At 43.5% G+C, this 5,552-nt stretch overlaps 1 long non-coding RNA gene across 2 annotated transcripts in view; it reads left to right on the forward strand.

Annotated features, from left to right (window-relative positions):
• The window catches only part of LOC102370547, a 54,501-nt gene extending 49,233 nt beyond the window's left edge, over positions 1 to 5,268 (forward strand). The window contains exon 4 of one of the 2 annotated variants that reach the window (XR_323898.2): positions 5,192 to 5,268. This is a non-coding gene — a long non-coding RNA (uncharacterized LOC102370547). Of the gene's footprint in view, positions 1 to 1,169; positions 1,294 to 5,191 lie in introns of those variants that run through there. The other variant, XR_323897.2, reaches the window with a different exon arrangement.
• The last annotated feature ends 284 nt before the right edge of the window (positions 5,269 to 5,552 follow it).

The raw sequence follows: 5,552 nt of genomic DNA on the forward strand, positions 1-5,552 counted from the left end.
ATCTGGCGGGTGAGAATAAGAGGGTGTCTTGGGCCGGCCTTGACAGGGAGCGAGGGACCTCAAGGAGATCACGGCCCTCCTGACGGACCCCGCCATGACACGGTGCATAATCTCAAAGATGCATGGGCTGAAAGGCAAGGTCATGTGCAGCCCTGTAGTCAGCACCGTGAGCTGTGGACATAGAACATATCAAAATATAGAGAATACATCATGGAGAAATAGGACTCCGGAGATCATCTAAGCCTCTTCCCTGCTCCAGACAGGATTGCTGATGTGTAAACCAGCAATGTTTGTCTCATTTACACTTAAAATTTTCCAATGATGGAGGTGCCAACCTCCCTAGGGAATCTTTTCCAGTTCTTGACCATCTTCATAGTTAGAAAGTTCTTCCTAACAGTCAGCCTAAATCTCCCTAATTGCAGTTTAAAGCCATTATATCTTGTCTTGTCTCCTGTGGACATGTAGAACAGTTGCTTATCAGCCCTTTCTGGATCTGAATCAACCAAGCTTCCTTCAGTCTTTTTCCCTCCTTGTTCATCATCAGGAATTGCTAGTTGAATGTATTGCTCTTCATGTCTAAAACAAGGATTAAATGCAAGCACCCAATTTGCTGATAATTGCAGGATGGTTTTAGTGAAGGGTGTATGGTGTGCATGACTCTTCCTGTGAGGTTTCCCCAAATAACTGAGGCAGAAGGCAGGGCAGGGTGGCACCTTATAGACTACCTTATTCAGAGATGTAAGAACTTTCATAGGCTACAGTCTACTTCATCAGATGCTCTGAATGGACATGCAGAGACCAGGGGTACTAAGATTATATACTAATACCTGATCTGCAAACAATAGACACACACAAAATATGCCTTTTATTGTAACTCTAAGCATAAAATTATTGAGCATGCACATATCATTGAATAAATTATTATGTACATGAATGTGTATAAAACTTACATGAGCCTGAGGCTCTGGCCCAAAGGAAATAATATTAAGCTATACCTACCCAAGATGTATAAACCGAGGATGTTTGCACTGATTAATTTACAGCTGTTTTGTCTTGTATTTCATACAGTGTAAATGGATCAAGAGATTTTAAGAAAAAAATGGTTTTCTTAACTTTGCAAAACGTCTTCATTTCTGCATGTGCTTTTTATCTTTTTTTTTTTTATACAGTCATTTTTCTTCAAGAATACAAGCAAACACCAAAAGAAAGCTGTTTTTGTGTTGTGTGACGTACAGGTTGATTTCAAGGCAATCATTTCCAAGTACATAATGCCTGCTCCATTTGCTCACATTCTGTCTTGGCACTGAAAGAATCAGAATAATTTTATTCTGTAAAGGAAAGCATTTTGCTGTACCTCAAGTACAAAAGGTGCCATATAAAAACAATTTTTATTCTGTTTTACTAAACCTTGAATATTCATGATCCCTTTTACAAGAAAGAATGAAAACTTGAGAATTAAGATTCAAACTACAGGCTGGTACAGAAATCAAGGAGAAGAATTCTCCTTACTGGAGTGGATTAAATTGTACTGAAATGAGCTTGATTATTCTGAGCACAACAAAGCAACACAACTCCAGTAATACTGCAGTAGTTGATCCTCTGATAATATTAAACCAGACATAATCTGATAACATTAAACATCTGAACCAGATTTTCATTGAAATTTGAGATTATTTAGGCATCAGTCCATACTTTCTGCTTGGCTTCATATTTATAAGGCAATCTTCTAAAACCCTGAATCAGTCACCCCTAGAAAAAATTATGAAAGCAAGTTTGATTCCCTGCTTGTTTGTTTTACAAGTTGCTGAAAACAAAAGAATATCTCAAAGGTACAGGAAACATTTGGCAGAGTGAGCTTCAATTTGGAGGCAAAAGGTTTTGGGGTGTTTTTACACATGCTCCAAGGGTGGGCGCTTTAGTTAGAGTGGTTCTGAAAGCCACAGGTAAATACAAGTCCTGTCCTGTTGCAGATGGCTTTTTGTGCGCAGCAGCGCAGTGGAGGAGCTGGCTGATGCATGAGGATGCTTCTGTGCTGGGGCCACCTGCTGGCTAGCCCCCATGCTGAAACACCCTATTGCCCTAGCCAGCCCCTCCCCAGCATGTTGAACCCAGTCGGAGCAGCCCCAGGCTGGTGGGCTGACCACCCCCCCCCAGGCTCTCTGCCAGCTCAGGCTGCTCCAACACAGTTCAATGTGCTGAGGTCTGGATGCATGCGTAAACCACATGCCCAGGAACTTCCTGGGAGCAATAAACTGCAGAGCAATAAGCACTACAGTTTATTGCTCTGCACTAATGGCATGTGTAGATATGCCCAGTAGTATTGAAAGACTTAGGACCTGTCTGGGCTACAAGAGTAACAGGTGTTCTTCGTTTGGCTGGGTTTACCTCTGTTAGCTAACTGAGATTAAAACAGGCATGAAGACAAGCATTTTATTTTAGGTTATCATCCCAACTACAACTCTATGAGTAGACTCCTAGGTTGCAGCTCATATGAACATACCCAAGCTAGTATAAAAAAAACTAGCTCATGTACCTCCAACAATGTAACCTGAGCTGCATGGAGCTCATCACGGGCTAGAAAACCTGCCCCAAAATGTGGGTAAATACAGTGACCCCACACTAACCTCCATGCTGCTACAGCTACACCGCTTGCTCAGCTGTACCTATTTCACTGCAACGTAGACTGCTCCTTTAGTGGAAAGCCCTTGAGCTGTTAACCCAAGTTTTACCATGTGTTTACAGCTGTTTTAACCTAAGCTAGCTGGGTATGCCCACCAATGGTAACAATACACTACATTTTTTGTAGTGTAATCATACCCTCAGTTAATGTCTACAAAATACCAGATTCTGGAGGCACCTATTAGGGTTTCATAGTTAAGGTTGAGTTTAGTTTTGCACTTTAGAGCATAGGTAAATGCCAAGGTCCTCTTGAGCCCTTATCTACATAAGTAAAACTCTCTCATACTTGAGACCTCCAGCATTAAAAAAATTCAGTTAATCCAGAAAGCAGCAGCCCGTAATCACCACAGCCTTTCAGGATATCCCTGCCTACTACATTGGTTCCGTATAGGACAAATGTAAGGTTTAGGGAAAAAATTAAAAGGGAAGCTGTCAGCCTAAAAAAGTGTTGGATGTCATGGCTGCCTGTGAAGAACTGATACCCAGAAGATATTAGAATGCCTGCAAATGAGACAGCCTTTAAAGTAAAGGAAAAATCTCACTCCTTTTTCTGAGCAGGGAGGAAAAAATGACTGTAGGCAAGAAGAGCGAGAGAGACAGAGAGAAAGAAGAAATAAAAAAAATCTGAGTTTGATCTGCATCAGGAGAAGCAGGGAGGAAAAGGAGACCAGTGGCCTATTGTGATATTCATTATCTCCTCTTGCAAAGAGATCTAATTTTGCAGTAATGGGTGCCAGAATAGGAACTGGATGGACAAGTAGATAAATGAGGAAGAATAGAGTTGAGCCTTAAGTATTGTTGTTAAAGAGCCAAAGTATTTAGATCACACTAAGAAAAAGCTCTTTGCCTGTGAGGTCTCACAATATAAGTAAAAAAGACAAAAAAAAGTAAACATCTTTCTTATATTAAGGAATTACAATGGAAAAGAGACGTTACTTAATGTGATTCAAGTACTTAGTTCTTCAAGGAAAAGAGGCCTCTTGAAGAGGTTAGACTGAGAAAAACAAATAATCTGACCAGTTCCATAATCACATGCTGCTATCTGCAATAACTTATTCTCCGCAGGTGCCAAATGGAACTTTATGTCACTGAGAAGAAGGCATTTGGTTTCATTGTTGTTAAAAAATAAAATATCACTGTCACATTCCTCTTGAATCCTTCATGGCAAAACTGAAAGGTACTTTATATACAAGTCCTGGTATTGAAATTTAAGAAGTGGCTCAAATTCTGTGCGTTATTCAGAAAAATCCTTTTAATCATTTCTAGTTGGTATCTTACATTTGTAGTTGCATGGCCTCAGTTTCCTCTGTGAAAGTCCTGGCAAGGTGTTTAGAAAATATGAATAATAATATCACACAAGACTATGTCCTGAATGCTTCTCATCCTTGCTTGAAGCCAGAGGACACGTTCATTGATTTTATATTGTAGCCTCTTTGTGGCACAGCACAGATTTTACCTTCATAAGTAAAGCACTATATGAAGGTACAATGCTGTGGCAGGCCCCTGCCTGCAGCACCACACCAGCATGTCCCTGGGGCCTACTTGCCCACCACAACTTGGGCTTGTTTAAGGTTACCTGGAGGTGTTGTTCAATGTTTCTTTTCCTTGACCCTGGGGTCTTCGCTGGTATTTCTTCTGTGAGGCTCCTCCTCCCCTGCACCTCACCCCTTTCGACTCAGGTGGTCTGCTTTGGGCTGATCAGCTCTGGAGCGGGATGCTGGTGTCATTGCTTCCCTAGAACTCCTGCCCACACTGTTCTTTGCAGGAGTATGGCCAGGCTCTCCTGCCTTAACAGATGTACAATTTAACTATAACTGAACACAAAAATCTCTGATGGTGCGGGTGAACAGGACAATGATGCTACTTGCCTCTAACCACTTCAGTCCCACACTCTAGGCTTAGCAGAATGTACTTTACCCAGCTCCTACACACTTCCCCAGGTGCAGGTATGCTCTGGGTGGGCCGGCGCCTTAGACCTGTTGGCACCCAGCGACATGGTGCACTACTTCATGAGACATTTCCTCATACTCACTTGGGCCCTGCAAGGATGGCACTGCCTTTGCAGGAATTTCTGACTCCAGGCACGCTCATACATGATGCATAGAGCCACGAGTGCACCCAACAAGTTCCCTGTCTCAGTGGGTCCTACAAGTCCTTCTCAGATGGGCCCCCTTCCATCCCAACTTCTCTCAGAGTAACTGTCAGCATCGTGGTGAGCAAGTGGTTGCTTGATCAGGCGTGCCTCACCAGTCATAGCCCCTGTGCCGATACCTGCTCCCTCCCCCACAAGTTTCCAGCCATCTGCAACTTCTTCTGGCTCAGCAGGGGCTTCTGCCTTGGGAAGGATCCCTAGCTCTACTGCCATGGGTATGTGTGTTCCCAGGCCCCGCAAAGGGTTTGCCCTGCAGACTGGGCTCTGGAAGCGTTATCCTGTAGTTAACTCCCGTGGGGGCTTGGTGCTCCATCTTTCTTTCTCCCCCGAGCTGCAGCTAAGGTGCTCCTTTTATCCTAGGAACTCTCCAGGGCCCGGCCACTCTTCAGGTCCCCTCCTGGCTGCATGGTGCCAGCCAATTTCCCTGCAGACTGCCCACCTGGACGCCATGAGCCTGCCAGAGGTGCCATGTGAGGACCAGACTCTGATACCTTCTCCTGTAATCAGGGTAATTGAAATAAACGGGACCACCTGAGAACTAAGGTCCTCCTCATCACAGATAAGAGTATTTTCAAACTCTGGTCCTGTATGTTTGATAGCAACTGTATCTTGGCTGAGGTTATTAGCAGGGGTCTTCCCAGTGATGTGGACAATTGGAGCATCCAACACACTTTGCAGAAGCAATCAGAAACAACTAGATAGCAGTTAGTGTCCAGTACCA

Source organism: Alligator sinensis, unplaced genomic scaffold (genome assembly GCF_000455745.1).
Source record: "Alligator sinensis unplaced genomic scaffold, ASM45574v1 scaffold451_1, whole genome shotgun sequence".
Classification (NCBI taxonomy): Eukaryota; Metazoa; Chordata; order Crocodylia; family Alligatoridae; genus Alligator; species Alligator sinensis.